The following is a 20,183-nucleotide window of genomic DNA, read 5'->3' as shown; positions in this document are numbered from 1 at the left end:
CAAACTCTAGCCTTGGGGGAGTGGGGAGGAAGACAAGGCTGGAAACCAAAAACGGATAGTCTTTCTAGGTACATCTTGCTTTGTGTGCTGTGCGTGCTGTGCAGCGTGTATTCGGGTCAGGGCCTGGATTCTTATGAAGGTGCTAAGCGCTGGGGCGCGCGTGTTTGGGAATGGATGTTTGTGACGGGATGTTTTCTCTGAGCCTGTGTTAATGTGCAGAGCTCTGGAATGCACACTGTGCAAGTACCTACCTGCAGTAAGAAGGGATCTGCGTCCAACATATGCAGAGAGCGAGCATATGTCTTTTGACAGCCTGTGTTTGCAAGAAAGTCTCTAACAGAACAAACGACGAGTTCTGTTCAAATTTAGAGACTATTTTGGCTTCCTTTGCATACAGCAGGCACTCACGTATTTGTCGAATGAATGAGTGTTTTGGTTTTATTAAAGTTCAACTGTTTTAGGAAATATATAGATTTGGTTAAAAGTTCCAACTAGATGTTTTAAGAAAAATAAACTCACAGCCAGGCACCATAATGCATTTACAAAGCCTAGCAGTTTAAATCGTGTAATAGAGTTTATATACTAGCTCAAGTCCTGCGTCCTATAAGAAACTTTCACTATGTCATTTTATTAAACAAACATTTCCTGAACACTTCAACCCCATAGGCAGGCCCTGGGCTGCTGCTGCCGCAGGACTCATTTCCTTTTCCTCTGAGCCACCTTGCTCTGGGTGCTGCAATTCATGCTTAATTATATGTTATCTTGTATTGTTCCTTAATTGCTGCATGTGCGTTAATTCACTTCCACCAAGGCTGCATGTTCCTTGGGGGCAGGGACCGTTTCATAAACTTTAGGAGAGCAGAAGAACTTAGCAGGGAGGTGAAACATACAGAAGTAAATAAATATCCTCTGAAGAAAAATGGAAACAAGAACATAAAACTATTTGTGAACTGTAGTAATATGTAATATTTACACTTGATCTTAGCACAAGGCTGAGAAGTGATAATATGTAACATTTTGAAAATACCTTTGAAAAAGGGAACATACATCGTTGCTAATGAACTGAAATATTCCTTTAATAATAAGATATAAGATTGGAATCTGCATATTCATGCCAAGGGAAGGCTTTGTGTATTAATGTAATTGCTGTGATCCCCACAGTGTTTTTTTTCTTGTTCTTATTAATGCAAAACAGAAATGTTTCCTTGAGGATGAGAGTTAAAAGGGTAGAACCAGCGTTTGGTGAATTACCCGATTACCCTGTAGCACAGTGGTGTCCCCAACCTTTTTGGCACTAGGGAGTGGTTTGACAGAAGACAAATTTTCCACGGGCCAGGGCGGGGTGTGGGAAAGGGAGGGGCAGTGGCAGAGCTCTGCACCCGGTCCCTAACAGGCCACGTGCTACACGGACAGGTACCGGTCTGTGGCCCGGGGTTGGGAACTGCAGCTGTAGCACGACTTTTCAACAATGGCACCACTGACATTTTAGACTAGATAATTCTTTGTTGCCGGGGCTGTCCTGTGCATTGAAGGATGTTTAGCAGCATCCCTGGCCTCTACCCACTAGCATAGGCCAGCGTGCCTGTAGCGCCCTCTGCTCCCAATTGTGGCATCAAAAATATCTCCAGGCCTGGCAGGGTGGCTCAAGCCTGTAATCCTAGCATTCCGGGAGGCAGAGGCGGGAGGATCGCTCAAGGTCAGGAGTTCAAAACCAGCCTGAGCAAGAGCGAGACCCTGTCTCTACTAAAAATAGAAAGAAAATAATTGGCCAACTAAAAATATATAGAAAAACTTAGCCGGGCATGGTGGCGCATGCCTGTAGTCCCAGCTATGTGGGAGGCTGAGGCAGGACGATCGCCAGAGCCCAGGAGTTTGAGGTTGCCGAGAGCTAGGCTGATGCCAGGGCTGTCTAGCCTGGGCAACAAAGTGAGACTCTGTCACAAACAAACAAACAAAAAACCAAAAATGTCTCCAGACATTGCTGTCTCATGGGTAAAAATCGCCTCCAATTGAGAACCAATGTCCTATAGGAATTTTGGTTCTAGTCAGATCACTTTCTTATTTAACAAATGGTGGGGGATGGGGAAAGGAAACAATATTTATTACTCATTTGCTACGAGCTAGGCACTATGTTATTTTTATTTCATCTTACAGATAAGGCAGAAGATCATAAAGTTAATTCAGTTAAACCAGGATGGCAAGCCAGGCTTGTCTCGCTGGGAAAGCTTAGCCCGTGCCTGCACACTCCCACTGTTGCCGGAAAACCGGCACACCTCAAATTGAAGGCGAACTGCAAAGTCAAAAGTTATGTCCGAAAAATATTTAAAAACTTTTCTGGGGGAGAGGAATTTCTACTCTTGTCTTCATTAAAATCTGCTTGACTATAAGTACATATATGCCCACGCAGACAGCCACTGGGCCCCTCGCTACCGTTGTAGCTCTGGCCTTATCTCTGAAACCCCCGGAGCGACACAATGGAGCAGCTTCAGTTCTCCTCGTTACAAATTATCCAAAAGCCGGGGCCCAGAGGTGCCAAAAGCAACCAGTATTGTTTACACAAGGGTTGAAGGCTAATAGTTAACTTTCTTCCTTTTAATTCCAGAAACAGTACATAACGCCTCGCTTTACAACGAGGAGGGAGCAAGATCTCATGAACCGGGGGAGAAAACAAGGCAAAGGAACCGGGAAGGCTGGCTCGCAGCGGGGCGGCCGGCTGCGCCCCCGGGCCCTGCGCCCCCGGCCCGTCGCCCCGCCCGGCTCGCGTCCGCGGCGCCCCGGCGTCCCGGCTCCCTTCCCGCCCCGGGGCGAGCCCGTCCCGAGCCAGGCCTGGAAAAACCACGGCGAGAAACTCTGGCTGGGCTTGCGGTTCAGTGAAAGAAAGCAAACACTCAAGTTTGTTTCTGGGCTGCAGCTGCCGGTTCGGATTTGGGGGCGGGGGCGGGGGTGGGGGGGGTCACAACTCGGTCAGGTTCAAGTGCGCATGTGCGCGAGGAGTCGGCGCTGGCACTTATTGAGCGCCGACTGCATACGGGCGGCCGGGGTGTGCATCCCGGGCGCGGGGGGTGTGGCGCGTGCGCGGGGGCGCGGGGGCCGGGCTGCGGGCGGCGGGGGTGTGTCCGCGGCCCGCCCGCCCTCCCGCCCGCCCGCCGGCTGGCGCGCTCCGCCGCTCCCTTCCCGGGCGGGAATCCGGGCCGGGTTGTGGCCGCGGCCGCGTACGTGAGCGCAGTGTCCCGGAGAGGGAGGGCAGGCCGGCCAGGTGGGCGCGAACCGAGCTGGGCGCGCGGCGCGAGGGGAGCCGGGCCGTGGGGGCGGGCGGGGCCGCGGCAGCTGCGGCGGGGCCGAGCCGAGCCGTCCGAGCCGGGGCCGCCGCGCCCGCGCGCCCTTCGCGGCGGGCTGAGGTGAGTGCGCGGGGACCTCGCGGCGCTGCAGCGGGGACGGGGGCGGCCGCGAACTTCCCACGCCCCGCACGCCCGCGGGGGCCCGGCCGGCGGCCTGGGGGCCCGGGAGGCCGGCGCGGCGGGGCGGCGGCGGGCGGGGCGCGGGGGCGCTGCGGCAGTGCCGGCGCTGGCGGGTGGGGGTGGCCGCCGCTCGCGCGCGCCGCCTTGTTTATCTCGCCCGCTGCCGGCGCGCTATCGGAGCCCCCTCCCCAACTTTGCACGGCTGTCCCGAGCCGCCTGGCGCAGGAGGCTGACCGGCTAACGCGCCCCCTCCCGACCCTTTCCGGCTGGGCCGCCAGCCCGGCCTCCCGGCGCCCCGCGCGTCCCTGCCCACCCCGGCGAGCGCGAGCGCCGGGCTGCGGGACGGGCGGCGCGACACACCCTCCGCCCCGCGGGCCGCCCCAGCACCTCTCTCCGGTTCTGGCCACCGGTCCCGTGCGCCCCGCGCGCTCTCTCCCCGCCTCGCCTCACCCCATGTCCCGGGCTCTCCCTGCGTGTGCCACTGTGGACATATGGGGTGGCCTGGGGGGCCAGGACAGGGAGTTTGTCCTGTGCAGACAATTCCAAAGGCAACGCTTTCTCCCCTGCCTTGGAGTCAGGACTCGGAGCCTCCACTTCAGGCCTGACTCAGAGGTCTAATGAAGCCCACCTGCCAGGCCGAGAGGGGTGCTGTCGCCTCCTTGGTTTTTGGGCAATTCCCGGTGGCTTTGGAGGACTTCCACCAGCCAGGCGTTCCCATGATGCCAGGCTGCCCGGCGCGCGGGGGTGGGGGGTGAGGTGGGGGGGTCCCTAGCGGTCGTCATTGCTTTCTTTACACCCCTCTTTCTAGGAAGGTGCTAGTGGGGCAGTTTGCTTCAAAGTGAGTGATCAACAGGTATTGAAGGCCTCCTTGACACCCTCCTAAGGGGCTGTGTAAACAGAGGTGCCTGGTCTCAGGAACTTGAAAGTTAAGGAAACATAGCCATTAAGTTCAACTCCACAGGCCCCTTTGAGAAGCCGCGGTGTTCTCAGCACGGTGTCAGGCCCTCCGGGAGGTGGGGGAGGCGCACAGTCTCAGGCTTCAGGAACCTAGACTAGGTGGCAGTGATTTGAGAGCTCAGGTTCAAGTACTGTGGCTGCCTGAGTTCGTGCAAATGCTGGGGACAGGGGGCATATCAGATAAAGGGAAGGGACTTGGAGTACTGAAGTTTTGAAATAAGTTATGCAAGGCCCAGAGACAAGAAGTAACAGGTGGGAGAGGTTCCTGAAGGCTATACCGGAGGAGCAGGCGTTCACACTGTTATCTCAGCGGGGGAGGAGACAAAAGATACCGGAGATGATTCCCCTTAGGGCTTGTAATCTCATGGAGGGGACAGAGAGACTTGAGCTTGTGAAATCAGGCTCCAAGATAGTTGACCGTGGCTGTCAAAATGCTAGCTATAGACACAGGGATGTTGATGGCCCAGGAGGAAGCTATGGGCAGGACCAGGACTGTGTTCCTGGAGTGGGAGGATGTGGCCTTTGAGATGGGCCACAGGTGGGAATGCACGTGGTTTTAATGCAAGGCAAGGAGATGGCCTTGGCCAGACTGGGGAATGTTCCTGAACAGTACATGATAAAGCTGGAGAGGAACAATGGTTGAGATTGTGAGAGTCCTAGAAGGCCAGATGGGGGAATTGCACTTTACCCTGCGTGGACTGCAGACATGGTCAAGGTTTTTGAGTCAGGGACAGATACAATGAAAGAGTATTTGGAAAGGTTTTTGAGAGTCGTGTTGGGAAACACATCAGTTAGTATTCATAGGCTGTTGTGGAGTATCCGGGGTTTGGGCTGGAATAATTGGAAATGGAAGAGAGGATAGGTGTTAGCAACATTACTGTTGGAATAATCTATTTACAGGGGCAGGGTGAAGGGAAGAGATGAATAGAAACTAATTCTTTGTGGAAATTGATTACACAGCCTTGGAGCTGTGGTAGTTGGTAACATGAGAAATCGGAAGTGTGTTTTGGGGAGAAGTCATGGGCTGCTCAGGCTGCAGCAGAGTTTCTGGCGTCTGCTAAGATACCCAAACGTAGGTGTCCTGCAAGCAGCGGCGGCTCTGGGGTTGGTGGGAAGCCAGGGAGTATGGTGTGGAGAGGCTGCCAAGGCCAGGAGAGGGAGGATGAGCACGGAGTCTTCTTGGTAACGGGGCGGAGGAGGATGCTACTGAGTGGGGCTGGAGATGACATTGCCTGGTCCCGAACCTGCAGCTGGAGAAGCCACCCTGGGCAATTGGGCTCTCAGGAGGAGGGGGCTGTCTGTTGACTCTGCTAATCGTGAAGGTGGGACTAGAGGTGGGAGGGAAGTAGAATGGGATTCGCTAAAGGTGTAAATTGTTGGGCTTTGAAACATGTTGAACTTTGCTCATGGGTGGGGGGGAGGGGAGGAAATTTGGGGACTGGCGATACAGTCCCTCCCAAGGCCTGGTCCATTCCAGCCGGAGCCAGTTGCTCATTCCCAGGATCCTGGCCAACTGCAGGTAGAGGGGAGCTGGTGCTGTTTTCCCTGGGCTCTGAATTCTGCTTTCTCCTTGCCAGGACTGACTTAGGGGGATTGGCTGGGCAAATTCCCCAAGCCTCAACTTGCAACATCCGACTTTGAATGATGATTGCAAAAAGTTGCAGAATGAGCTGAGAATGTAATGACAGTTACTTAGACTCCTTGTTTCTCTGAGATGCAGGATCACTGAACTAGCAAGGGCTTGGGGTGGGAGGAGTGTTGGGGAGATTGGAGCAGATTTTTGTGTTGTTGTTGTTTTTTTAAATAGGAACTATCTGACTGTCTGAAAAGTAATTGTGTGGAGCAGTGGTTGAGCTAATTTACTCATTGTAGAGCGGTGTTGTCTATACACTGTTTTGACCATGACCTACATTAAGAAATTACATTGTGACCTAGGACATTAAGCATGTATGTAAAAATCTAAGTGCATGAAGGACTCCCTCCCTTTGTTTGGTGCAATTTCCTCCATCATTTCTGTTTTCTATTTCTATTATTTTTCATTTAAAAATGCTATTGTCTCCCACTAAATTAACCCAACCATTCTAATGGATCATGACCCACCACAGTTTGACAGACAGAGGATTTTCACATTCAGTGAGTATTTGGCAACTGTTCATGTGCAGAGCTGCCCTGACTATTGCTGAAGGTGAAAGGAAGCATAAGGCAGGCGTGGACAATTTGCAGTCTAGTTGGAGAGAGAAGACATACTTGATTAAGGCAAGACAATTAAATGCCAAAAGTAAAAATAAGTACCTGTAGGGTTCAGAGAAGAGGGGGGAGTGAGCTGTGCTGGCATGCCTTGGAAAAACTTTTGGGAGGAAGGAAGGAAGCCTGGGATGAACTGTGTGGGGTGTCTCTTGGTGCTGGGAGGTGGGGAGGTACGCAGTGAGCCAAGGCTCGGGGTCAGGAACATGTACAGCAGGCGTCCTCAAACTACAGCCCGAGGGCCACGTGCGGGTGTTTTTTTTTTTTTTTTTTTTTTGAGACAGAGTCTCGCTTTCTTGCCTAGGCTAGAGTGAGTGCCGTGGCATCAGCCTAGCTCACAGCAACCTCAAACTCCTGGGCTCAAGTGATCCTCCTGCCTCAGCCTCCCGAGTAGCTGGGACTACAGGCACAAGCCACCATGCCCGGCTGATTTTTATATTATATATATTAGTTGGCCAATTAATTTCTTTCTATTTTTATGGTAGAGATGGGGTCTCGCTCAGGCTGGTTTTGAACTCCTGACCTTGAGCAATCCGCCCGCCTCGGCCTCCCAGAGTGCTAGGATTACAGGCGTGACGTGTGGGTGTTTTTTTACTTCAAAATAAGATATGTGCAGTGTGCATAGGAATTTGTTCATAGTTTTTTTTAAACTATAGTCTGGCCCTCCAATGGTCAGAGGGACAGTGAACTGGCCTCCTGTTTAAAAAGTTTGAGGACACCTGCTGTACAGTGTCCTTGGGGAAGAGGGAGGAACAGAGGGTTCTTATTAAAGAGGAGGGAGAAATCAGGTTGGGAAAAAGTGGGCTGGGATCACTGTAGCGGTTGTGAACAGGTGGCCCATAGAATGTTGCAAGACATTCAGTGTGTTTAGATGTATCATAGTTTGGACTGCACAGAGGTTTTAAAAAAGTTGGGGACCATCCTGAAGACCTGTGGATTTGCAGCTCTTTTTAAGTCATATCTGGCTGCCCCCTCGAGCATCCCCTGTGGACAGGAGACGGTTGTCAGGGTCCCCTTGCTCCCTGTTGCCCCATTCCGGTCGATGTACATTCTCTGCTTAGTCCTGTAGGCATTTGGCTTCATGGCCTCAGTTTTCAAGAGACTTGAATGCCAAGCCAGGGAATTTGGGATGGCCCTCGAGGACACTGGAGGATTCCTGGTAGCGGTGTGACGTTTTGGAATCTGAGCTATTTGTGTGCACTGGATTTGTTTTAGGCAAGTGAACGGCACTTTTTTGAGAAGCTGCTGGCTGGGACTTTGAAATGTGTTTATGATGATTGGAATGGAATTAGAGAGGGCTTTGACCCGTATTCTGCACTGTGAGGCAAATTTCTAGTGACCCCGAGATCTCCCCAGCCTTCCGGTTTTTCACTTCTGGCTGGCATGAGTAGGTGGCGCTGGCTCCTGGCACGTATCTCGCCGATCCAGGTAGTAACTTGGTGAGATGTGAGTCATGGCCATCAGATGCTGGCTGACGGTAGAGTCTCAGGAGCTTGGTGTTAACACAGATGACTTCCAGAAAACTAGGCGCGTTTGGGGCCAGGTGAAGTGAGTAAGTTCAGCAGTCTGTGGACTACAGCGGTCTGGTTTACCCTCTGTGATCGCAAGCGCTTCCCAGGTGAGCTACAGGTGAGAGGGGCTGACTAATGGTCACCTTGCTTTTCACAAGTAGGACAAAATTCAGTTATTTAAAAATATTGCTTTTGCCATTTAAAAAAAAAAGTTGACACTGAAGCTCATTTTGCTTAAAAATGTGTGGCTGTAGGACGCAAGGATAAGCAGAAGTCAGCTGAATTGTATGTAATTAAATCCATTTCCTGTTTTATGTGATGGTTCGGTTATTAGACCAGAGGAATGGTGCAGCAGCTACGGTACATTTTGGCTTTAGTAACATACATTATTTAACAGTTTCTTAAGATATGATGGTCCATGTTAAATCAGAAGTGGTGAGATGTGGGCTGGATGGTGTTATTAATTTAATTTGACAATCATATGCAAAAGCTGTTAATTACTGGCACTGAGAAGGCCTAGAAGGAGGTCTGAAAATGAGTGCTATAGAGTTCTATTCTTGGCCTTGATCTGTTGACATTTTTCCAGTGTTGTGTGTGAGATAGGGAAGCTATGTTTATCAGATTTGTTAGTGGTGCAGAGATGGAGAGATTGCTTATTTCACACATACATCAAGGTTCAAAATCATCTAGAATGAGGGCCAAATTAAAAAACAAAACAAACCTAGGCCCGGGTACAGTGGCTCATGGCTGTAATCCTAGCACTCTGGGAGGTTGAGGCAAGAGGATTGACTGAGGTCAGGAGTTTGAGATCAGCCTGAGCAAGAACAAGACCTGTCTATACAAACGATAGAAATCCGCCTGCTGGGCATGGTGGCGCATGCCTGTAGTCCCAGCTACTTGGGAGGCTGAGGCAGGAGGATTGCTTGAGCCCAGGAGTTTTGAGTCTGCACTGAGCTACGATGACACTACTGCACTCCAGGGCAGGCAACAGAGTGGCACCCTGTGTCTTAAAAGGAAAAAAAAAAGGAAAAAATAAATTTAGTATGGGATAAATGTGTAAAGTCTGATTTAGTTTAAAACATTTGAATTGTAATGTTTTGAGATGTTCATACCTTCTGATAATTCCACTTCTGGGGATATAGCTGAGACCACATCTGAAATGTAGATGATGTTTTATGCAGAGAGACTTTTTTTTTTTTTAACTATAATGAGAAATTGTAAATAACCTAAATATCCAATGGTGTGGGCTAGAGGTGATGGATAAGTGAATTCTGATGGATGTGTCTTTATAATGGAATGTTATGAAGTCATGAAAAATAACTTTGAGAAGTAGTTTTAAAATAAAAGGGAAAAATGTTTCTGCTAGAAGTTAAGGTGCATCTACAATATGATTTCGAATGTTAATAAAAGTGCTTAGAAAATGACTGGAAGGAAATATAATGCTAATACCAAAATATGAATACTGGCTGCTTCTGGATGGGTTGAGGTGAGTGACTTTCTTGTTTTCACATTTTTATTTTACTGTTTGTATTTTGTATTGTGTGTATATATTTCATGGGGGGGGGATAGTACTATTTTTAAAACATCTTATTGTTCAAGGACAAGATGGGATAAAGTGGATGATTCACTCAGTGACTAATCTTGAGTACCTGCCTGCCGGGTGTCAAGCAGGGGGTTAGGCACTCGAGTCACAAAGTAAGACTCAGTCCTTGACCTGAGGTTGGCGTGGGCCCATGAGAGAGAGGCGGGTTACGTGGAAAAAGTCTTGGGCATTTTCTGTTGTTCACAAGTTCGGTGTGAGCCTTGAGTGGGACGAGGCTTTTAAAAAAATGAATGCATTTTGTACCTGGATTAGAAATTCAGTGATCAAGTCATAAGATCTAGTCATTTTTTTTTTTTTTTTTGAGACAGAGTCTTGCTTTGTTGCCCAGGTTAGAGTGAGTGCGTGATGCCAGCCTAGCTCACAGCAACCTCAGACTCCTGGGCTCAAGTGATCCTCCTGCCTCAGCCTCCCAAGTAGCTGGGACTACAGGTGCACACCACTGTGCCTGGCTAATTTTCCTATTTTTAGTAGAGACGAGGTCTCGCTATATTGCCCAGGCTGGTCTTGAACTCCTGGCCTCAAGCAAAGTGCTGGGATTATAGGTGTGAGCCACCATACCAGGCCAAGATTTAGTGTTAATGGCCTCAGCTGTTCATGTGACATTCGAATAACCTGGGAACCACGATTTAAAAGGAACATGAGCTAGCAAGACTTGATCCAGGAAGGGAGAGTAGGATTGGAAATGACCCGAGTACACTCATGGGATTTACACAATAGCACCTTCAAACGTTTTCGTGGTTATCAGTTATAGGACAGAGTAGATGTGTTCATTTTTGCTCCTGACATTGGATGGGATACGAACAGCGGTTATAACAGTCGCTTTATCCTGTGTAGCTTCAGATTCCTCATCTGTAGAATGATTACATTACATGATTTCTTGTCTGTAGAATGATCACGCTGAAGTTGATGGGCTTTAAGTTCCCCTTTAGCCCTAAAGACAAGGAGAACAGATTTCAGTTCAATATGAAAAAGGATTTTCTAGCTGGCAGATCTAATGGTGGAAATGTCTGTAGTGAGCTTCCCGCTGTTGGAAGTATTCAAGTAGGACTGAATGCTGTCAATTAGGGATGCTGTAGCAGAGAAAGGCAGGAATTGGGCTGACCTCCCAAGTCCCTTCCGAACCCTAGGGTCAGTTATGTGACGCGTCAAAGCTGAAAGATAACGTGGAGCAGAAACCATAGTTCCAGTGGCAGGATATCTGAGTCAACATCGTCATGTAAGCTCTCTAAACAAGGTTTCTATAGAGGTCTCAGTATTTTCGAGAGACCCTTCTGGGGTCATTTTAGAAGGAATGAAACTTATTTTAAATTGGGTCAGGACTCAGTATTTTCAGGGCTGCTGAAAATAAAATTTGGTCCTGAGGAAAAGAAGGTGGTGGGGGTAGGGAATAGCAAATAGTAATGAACAAAATAGATTGACACATAGAGTACTGTGTTTCCCTGAAAATAAGCCCTACCCATAAAATAAGCCCTAGCAGGATTTCTAAGCATTTGGGCAATAGAAGCCCCACCCCGAAAATAAGCCCTAGTGCTGGGCGTGGCTACGCAGCGCATCTGCACAACCCATGCGTGTCGTCGCGGAGCGGGAAAGAAGACGAGCAGCCCTTCTCATCTGCCTCATGAGAGCTCTGTGGCTCCACATGAGAGACTGGGGCCAGTGGTTCTAAAGGAAATAGAGTCGCAGGAAATTCAGGATGGCATTTGGACAGAGTAGATGTGTTTGGAGAGTGATGATGACGTTCCAGAAGAAGACGACTTAACTCTATTTGTTTTTTTTTTTTTTTTGAGACAGAGTCTCGCTTTGTTGCCCAGGCTAGAGTGAGTGCCGTGGCGTCAGCCTAGCTCACAGCAACCTCAAACTCCTGGCTCAAGCAATCCTGCTGCCTCAGCCTCCCAAGTAGCTGGGACTACAGGCATTCGCCACCATGCCCGGCTAATTTTTTGTATATATATTAGTTGGCCAATTAATTTCTTTCTATTTATAGTAGAGACGGGGGTCTCACTCTTGCTCAGGCTGGTTTCGAACTCCTGACCTCGAGCAATCCGCCCGCCTCAGCCTCCCAGAGAGCTAGGATTACAGGCGTGAGCCACCGCGCCCGGCTGACTTAACTCTATTTGAATCAATGTAGATTGTTGTAACATACTTAAAAAAACAAACACATCCCCTGAAAATAAGCGCTAGGGTGTCTTCTTGAGGAAAAATAAATATAAGACCCTGTCTTATTTTCAGGGAAACACAGAAATGTGATTGTTGGCCAGTTCTACCCGTTATGATGACTAAATCAAGATGTGCCTTTAGTTGGATGCTAGATTCTGCACTTGGCTTGGAGGACCTGAAGGTTCCCTTGAGTTTCTCCTTCCCAGTTTGCGTCCCACAATGTGGACGCGTGTCACCGGGAACAACGTGTTCAGCGCCATTGTGATGGAGACTGAGCCTTCTGATTGCTGCATAGAGAGCAATTGAAAGAAACTTTGGAGTGGGATTTTCCAGGAAAGCATATATTTAGTTTACACCAGACAATGAGTTTGTGGCTTGAGTTAAATTTTTTTTATTTTTACATTTTTATTATTTTTAACTTACATGGGGACATTTTTATTTGGTGTAATTTTGCTTAGATTTCACCTAAATATATGGTCTATTTAGAAACCACCCTGATTCATTTAATATTTTTAGATTCTTGATGTTTTTGGATTACTTTTGCTGTCATCGTTTTATTGTTAGGGGCACTGCGAGGGCAGAATCACATAGAAGTTTCTTAGCTCTGCAAAGAGCACAGAGAGGTTTATCTCGTCTTTGGAGACTATCCTGAGAGGATGTGTGTGTCCACGTGATGCAGGCTCACATTTTGGCATTTGGCAAGACAGGACTCCCTTTTAGTAAAGCAATTTTGGCGTGCACCAAGTTAAAGAATTTCAGTTTAAGATGTCTGTGAAAAGTATAGGCAGAACTTGGTTATTTAGGACTAAAATTGAAAATTTTTGTACACTTGTCAATGGTGGGCTCAGGTCTCCTTTATCTCTGTCATTTGTGCCTTGAGTGGTGTCTGTTACATGGGTGACAGATCGTTGAATTGCTACAGATTTGTTCCCTGGGCCACATATAGTGGGTATGGGAGAAAGTTAGACTAACTTACACTTCTTTTTTTTTTTTTTTTTAAAGCAAAATACGATAAGAAATCACAGTTCTTCGCCTTTTTTGTCCTTTGAGGATCAGGAAACCATAACACTTGTTTAGTAAAAACAACCACATTCAGTGGCTGTTTTTCAGAGTATGGGAGGAATGAGAAACTCCCTCTTCTCTATTTTTCATCTTCTGCTGAAAATGAATTGCTCTTGGTGGGCTGTGCTTAAATTCATGTGTCCTCTCTCCATTTTAATCTTGTTATCTATTTTTATGGTGACTGTCGCCATGGTACTCATGCTCCTTACATAGCATAACAGAGAGAGATTTCCAACGTCTGATAGGACAGCTCAAAGTTCTGCTGCAGCTGGGAGAGAGACTGTGTTTGAGTGGTTTTTTTTTTCTTTTTTAATTGAGGTGTAATTTACATTCATTGAAACGCTGAGATCTAAAGTGTGCCGTTTTATCAGTTTTGACAAGTGTGTATCGAGACAGAACATTACCATCACCCCAGTCGGGTTCCTTGTGACCCATTCCAGATAAGCCCTACCCCCAACCAGAAGGACCACAAATCTGATTTCTCTCCCCAGAGGTTGGTTTTGCCTATTAGGGTCTTAATATCATAATTTTGTTTCTAAGGACTTTATGTGTAGTCCTTTGAAGAGGTGGAGGGGTGTCTGTGTGTGTTTAAAAATCAATATCCTATATGGTTAGGTGGCCACAGTGAGTAAATAAGAATGTTTTAGAGTTTGTCTAATGGGAAGCTCAGATTTGTCCTCCACATGAGACTAAGGGATCCGGGTTTATGTCGGGAATCCTGATTCCCAGATGGAAGATTCCGAGGCACAGACAGCTAGGCCTGGTGCAGGACGTGTGATCAGGCAACGGCTGCCTTATTGCGGGGTGGGGGAGGCTTCGTGAGTGTGTGTGTCCGTTTCAGTGTGTCGTCTGGCAGAGCTGCAAAGCTCTGTTAGGAGGACTGGAATTACTCCTAGGACATGTCTTTGGATTACCAGAAGCTCCCTGGGCGTGCTTCCTCTTTTTTTCCTGCCTCTTCCTTGAACTAGCATATAAATTTAACAATCCACAGAGTTACAGAGCTGGGCTTGTAACACTGAAACAAGATCTGTGTTGCAAAGCCCACTGCTGCCTGGAAGCGCAGCCATGCTCTGCTCTGCTGCCTGCTCAGCCTCCTGGGACGCCCAGGCCTGATCCAGGTTGAAATTGGCCCCAGACATGTTACTGAAATGTATTGAACAGGCTCTGTTTCTTTCTTTCTTTTTTTTTTTTTTTAAATTAAATGATTCAATGAAATTTTCATTATACAAGTAATATATGAACACATTCTCTGCAGGGGAAAAAAAAATTGCAAGCCTTCCAGAGCAAGCAAGAAGTCTTTTGTGGGGACCATTCCTCATTCTAGTCTCTTCCCCAGACGTTAACCACTGTCATGGACTTGTTGGTATTCTTCAGACGCTTGGCGTACTTACATTTATACCCACAGGACTTGCAGAAAGTTGAGTGCATTGTGCTGGCGTTTCCCTTCTCTGCTCTCCCTAGCGTCCTTGGTGATTTTGTTTGTACAGATCTTCCTGATTTTGCTGAACTCCTGCCTGGCCTCCCTTAGAATTAGAAGGCCAAACAGTTATTTCATCTTTCCCTAATCGATGGGCACTTAAGTTATTAACAATCTTTTGCGGTTACAAACGCTGTTACAAAAAATCGTGCCTCTTTACAACACCTGTGAGTTTTCTCTAGGGTATGTGCCGAGAAAGTGGGATTGCTGGGTAATAGAGTACTTTATTATTTTTTTTTAATTTTTTTTTCTTTTTTTCTTTTTTTTTTTGAGACAGAGTCTCACTCTGTTGCCTGGGCTAGAGTGCTGTGGCATCAGCCTAGCTCACAGCAACCTCAAACTCCTGGGCTCAAGCGATCCTTTTGTTTCAGCCTCCTGAGTAGTTGGGACTACAGGCATGCGCCACTATACCCGGCTAATTTTTTTTATGTATTTTTAGTTGGCCAATTAATTTCTTTCTATTTTTAGTAGAGATGGGGTCTCGCTTTTGCTCAGGCTGCTTTCGAACTCCTGACCTTGAGGAATCCACCTGCCTCGGCCTCCCAGAGTGCTAGGATTATAGGCATGAGCCACTGCGCCTGTCCTGGAGTAAAGAGTCAGTACTTTAAAGAGTACTTTATAGGCAAGGGCAATATATGTAACCTTAACACTTGTACCCCCATAATACGCTAAAATAAAAAAATAAAATAAAAAACAAACAAAGTTAAACATATGGTAGGAAAAAAAAAGAGTACTTTCTAGAGTCAGTTCTTCATCTAGAGTTAATACAGAGCAGGGGATGCTTGCCTGTGCTCAGACATTAAGCAGTTATTTTAAGACTAGGGCAGGATTTGGAGTGTGCTGGGTGTTTGCTCACCTGCACTCGCAGGTCACGGATGTCAGTGCTGTTGGTGAGGTGGGCTGGGCTCCTCCCTCGGGAAGGGCTCCTCTGGGCCCCATAGTCAATTCTGTGTGTTCCCTGCCACCCCGCCACCTCCCACCGAACCCCGCCAGCCCCTGAGGACTTTGGCCTGGATGTTGATAGCGGCTGTGTGGAGAAGGATCACAGGCTGGAGCGCAGCCCATTCTGCACTCTGGATGGGAAATTCTAAACCCAGTTCGCGCTACCTGGAGACCCTCACCACACCTGAGATTCTTCTCCACGCGGCTTGAATGCTGAAGCCAGAGGTGAGGGATTTGGAGGCAGAGATTTTTTAGGGGCGCCTAGAGTATTGCCACATTGTCATGATTGGTGGTTTGCGTTAATTCTAGAAGAATGGTGTGTGCCTCTCTGTTGTTTACACTTCTGGCCTTCATCTCTAGCTCTCTGCAGAATTCCTGGAAAATACGTGATAGTCAGCCAGGCGCGGTGGCTCACGAATGTAATCCTAGCACTCTGGAAGGCTGAGGCGGGCGGATCGTTTGAGCTCAGGAGTTTGAGACCAGCCTGAGCAAGAGCAGGACCCTGCCTCTACTAAAAAAAACAGAAAAATTAGCTGGACAACTAAAAGCATATAGAAAAAATTAGCTGAGCATGGTGGCGCATGCCTGTAGTCCCAGCTACCTGGGAGGCTGAGGCAGGAGGATTGCTTGAGCCCAGGAGTTTGAGGTTGCAGTGAGCTAGGCTGACACCATGGCACTCTATTAGATAGGGCAACAGAGTGAGACTCTGTCTCAAAAAAAAAAAAAAAAAAAAAATACGTGTTAGTCCTATCAGGTCAAACCCATGCATTTAGGAGCCAGTGTAGCAAGGGAGTGGGTGGCTGTGGCCTTGTTGAAGACAGCTCCAAGGCTGGCTGCGTGCTGGTGTCCCTGGTCACCTAGCTGGGAGAGGCAGAGCCCCTTTGCAGCCTTCATGATCTCCTGTGCATTCGCCTTCAGACCCTCCTGCGATGGTAATGAAAGGGCTCTGGTTCAGGCCCTGGGGGACCCCACCCTTCCTTTCATACCCCTGTCCCAAGCCAGCGTGCAGTCTGTTGGCTTCCTTGGGGCACCCCGGCATCTCTTCTCCTGTCCTCCGCAGGTGTGAGCAGGGCTTCTCTTTCTGCCATTTTAGGATTTGGTGAGCAAGTCTGTGCTGTTCCCTGTCCTCCTTGGGTGACAGTCCTCTGGCTTTACAAGTCATCTTTCCTGATGGGCAGCAACCAGTGTTCCCAGTGCAGACGATTTTCTCATTTGGTAGGCGGCTGCACTGGGGCGGGCAGAGCGTTTGTTTGCCTTCAGCACTTTTGCAGCGGTGCTGGGCGCAGTGTCTTTTTTCTTTTTGGCCTTTGTGACCATGGTACCTGACAGTCTGATGCACAGTGACATAGCCTGCAATGGGTATGACATATCACAGAGCTCTTGCATGGTTTTGGTTTTTTTTTTTTTTTTTTTGAGACAGAGTCTCACTTTTGTTGCCCAGGCTAGAGTGAGTGCCGTGGCGTCAGCCTAGCTCACAGCAACCTCAAACTCCTGGGCTCAAGCAATCCTCCTGCCTCAGCCTCCCGAGTAGCTGGGACTACAGGCATGCACCACCATGCCCAGCTAATTTATATACTTTTAGTTGGTCAATTAATTTCTTTCTATTTTTAGTAGAGACGGGGTCTCTCTCAGGCTGGTTTCGAACTCCCGACCTCGAGCAATCCGCCCGCCTCGGCCTCCCAGAGTGCTAGGATTACAGGCGTGAGCCACCGCGCCCGGCCATGGTTTTGGTTTTGATGTTACAATTTACCTACCTCCCCCCCAACCTTGGTACAAACTCTTCCTTCTGATCTTCCCATAAGTTTGGCTCTTCAGTATGCAGAATTTGTTGTTTATTTATTTATTTATTTTTTGAGACAGAGTCTCACTTTATTGCCCAGGCTAGAGTGAGTGCTGTGGCATCAGCCTAGCTCACAGCAACCTCAAACTCCTGGGCTCAAGCGATCCTCCTGCCTCAATCTCCCTAGTAGCTGGGACTACAGGCATGCGCCACCATGCCCGGCTAATTTTTTCTATATATATTAGTTGGCCAATTAATTTCTTTCTATTTATGGTAGAGACGGGGTCTCGCTGTTGCTCAGGCTGGTTTCGAACTCCTGACCTCGAGCAATCCGCCCATCTCGGCCTCCCAGAGTGCTAGGATTACAGGCGTGAGCCACCGCGCCCGGCCTGTTTATTTTATTTTTTTAAGGCTAACATTTATTTTGCGTTATGTGCCAGGCATGGTGCTCACTGTTGAATGTGCGTTTTCTCACAGTTTCCTCTCTCAGAGCTGGAGAATCAGAATCTCTGGGAAGAGGAGCTTGGTACAGAAACAAACAAAAAAACTAAGGCACTTTTGGGAAAAAAATCCTTGCCTTATTAAAGCCCCAAATTATCCTCCGGTGTAGGAACCAATGTTTTTCTCATTTTACACGTGAGGAAACTGAGGCACAGAGAGGTGAGATCAATTTGCCCAAGGTCACATAACTGGGAAGTCTGAGCTCGTGTGCAACCTCGATTGTTTCCATGTGCATTTGTGAAAGAGTGAAATGAGAATAGTTGTAGCCTGATCCTGGGGGAGCCCCGTGCGCGACACTTCGCCGTTGTAATGCCCATTTCCGCTTCCACGCCACAACCACGAACACCACAGCGACCTCTCCGTGACTCAAGGTTTTAATTATAAGGAACCCTGAGAGGTCACCTAGTCCAGCCTTTTGCTCCACGAATTATTTTCTACAGTGTGGTAGAAAAGAGCATATAGTTTTTGGAACCAGGCATGTTTGGACTCACATTTGAGTTCTGTCACTTTCTGGCCCTGTGGCCTTGGGAAAGTTTCTCAACCTCCTGAGACTTGATTTGCTCATCTGTAAAATGGGGATGATGATGGTACTTGCCTCTTATTTGTGGGGGATTCAGTGAAATTCAGAATGTGAAATGCAGCCGGGTGTAGTGGCTCACGCCTGTAATCCTAGCACTCTGGGAGGCTGAGGCGGGAGGATTGCTTGAGGTCAGGAGTTCAAAACCAGCCTGAGCAAGAGCGAGACCCCGTCTCTACTGTAAATAGAAATTAATTGGCCAACTAATATATATAGAAAAAATTAGCCGGGCATGGTGGTGCATGCCTGTAGTCCCAGCTACTGGTGAGGCTGAGGCAGGAGGATCGCCTGAGCCCAGGAGTTTGAGGTTGCTGTGAGCTAGGCTGACGCCACGGCACTCACTCTAGCCTGGGCAACAAAGCGAGACTCTGTCTCAAAAAATAAATAAATAAAAAGAAGAAGAAAAATAAACAACCAGAATGTGAAATGCTTAGCAAGTGACTGGCACATAAATCTCCCATAGCTACTAGAACATTCCTGAAGGAACATCTGTCTTCGAAAGGCTACCGATCAGCTGTAAGGTGTCCTAGCATTCTCTCACCTGTTTGTTCCGTAGCAGTTCTGATGAAGTAGTTCGATGGGATTTTATTCCCTGGGAACATCCCACTGTCTTTTCTTCCAAAGAGTCTTGTCTTCTGCTGGACCTGAACTAGTCTACCTGCCGGCCGGATACTGGGTGACACCTGTTGCGGGGTCAGCCTCCTGGGGGCAGGGGTCCCCAGCACTGTGACGCCATGGTGACAGGCATCCTGGCCTCTTGAAGCTTGTGGGGGGTGCCATCTGCTCTCTGTGATAGAGCCACGTTTATTTTGTCACTTGGGCTCGCAACATCGTCACCAGTGAGTGCTACCTGATCAGTGCCGCCGCCGCCCGTCTGTTTCAGGAAAAGCATCCGAGAGGGGAGCCCTGACAGCCGAGCGGAGAGACTGGAGTGATGCTCATTCCTCTCTGTGTCGTCTCTGAACTCGTTCTCAGCCCCACAGTTACTGGGGCATAAAGATTCCTTAACCGGCTTCCTCCAGAGAAAGACACGTTTAAGGCACTTCCTTCGTGGTTTGCGCCCTGGGCCGGCCCCTCCCCCACACGGGTCATTTTCCACCCTGTGTTTATTTTTTATTTATTTAATTTTTTTTGAGACAGAGTCTCACTCTGTTGCCCGGGCTAGAGTGCCATGACGTCAGCCTAACTCACAGCAACCTCAAACTCCTGGGCTCAGGTGATCCTCCTGCCTCAGCCTCCCGAGTAGCTGGGACTACATGCATGCGCCACTGTGCCTGGCTAATTTTTTCTGTATACTTTTAGTTGGCCAATTAATTTCTTTCTATTTTTAGTAGAGACAGGGGTCTCACTCTTGCTTAGGCTGGTTTTGAACTCCTGACCTTGAGCGATCCTCCCTCCTTGGCCTCCCAGAGTGCTAGTATTACAGGCGTGAGCCACCAGGCCTGGCCCTCCACCCTGTGTTTAAATGATGTTCCCAGAAGGTGTCTGTGTTCTCTTTGCTGAGGCTGACTTTCTGTTTTTTTAGGGGGGAAATGTGTGTCTCCCTCAACCTCCAGTCATTAGGCAGATTTTTTTTGTTGTTGTTTTTAGATTCATAACATATTTTATTTTGACTTATTTAACTTACGTCAAAAATGTAAAATTTTAACACATATATTTATCTGACTGATGGGCTTAATTCTAAAAACCATCTTTTTTATCAGGTTTCAGTGTCAGATTGCAGCATGTATTTTGCATTTTCCTGAAAGAAGGAAATGCTCATTCATTCCTCTCATTATACGACACAAGTATATGAATGTAGCCCCGGAGCATAGTAAGTGCTTTTATGCACAAGTGCTGGCTGTGGAACCAGGTGGAAGCTCAGTTAGGCCCCAAATTCTGTAAGGGCAGGGTCTGAATCTTGGGCTACTTAAT

General features: G+C 48.2%; 1 protein-coding gene across 3 annotated transcripts in view; it reads left to right on the top strand.

Moving 5' to 3' along the window:
* The first annotated feature begins 3,146 nt into the window (after positions 1-3,146).
* The window catches only part of ZNF395 (zinc finger protein 395), a 41,218-nt gene continuing 24,181 nt past the window's right edge, over positions 3,147-20,183 (top strand). For 2 of the 3 annotated variants that reach the window (XM_075997121.1, XM_075997118.1), the window contains exon 1: positions 3,241-3,398. The gene's annotated coding sequence lies outside the window, so the exon portion shown is untranslated. Of the gene's footprint in view, positions 3,213-3,240; positions 3,399-20,183 lie in introns of those variants that run through there. The other variant, XM_075997119.1, reaches the window with a different exon arrangement.

Source organism: Microcebus murinus, chromosome 24 (assembly GCF_040939455.1).
Source record: "Microcebus murinus isolate Inina chromosome 24, M.murinus_Inina_mat1.0, whole genome shotgun sequence".
Classification (NCBI taxonomy): domain Eukaryota; kingdom Metazoa; phylum Chordata; class Mammalia; order Primates; family Cheirogaleidae; genus Microcebus; species Microcebus murinus.
The sequence above is the reverse complement of the archived record's forward strand: the minus strand, read 5'-3'. Positions and strand labels throughout refer to the sequence as shown.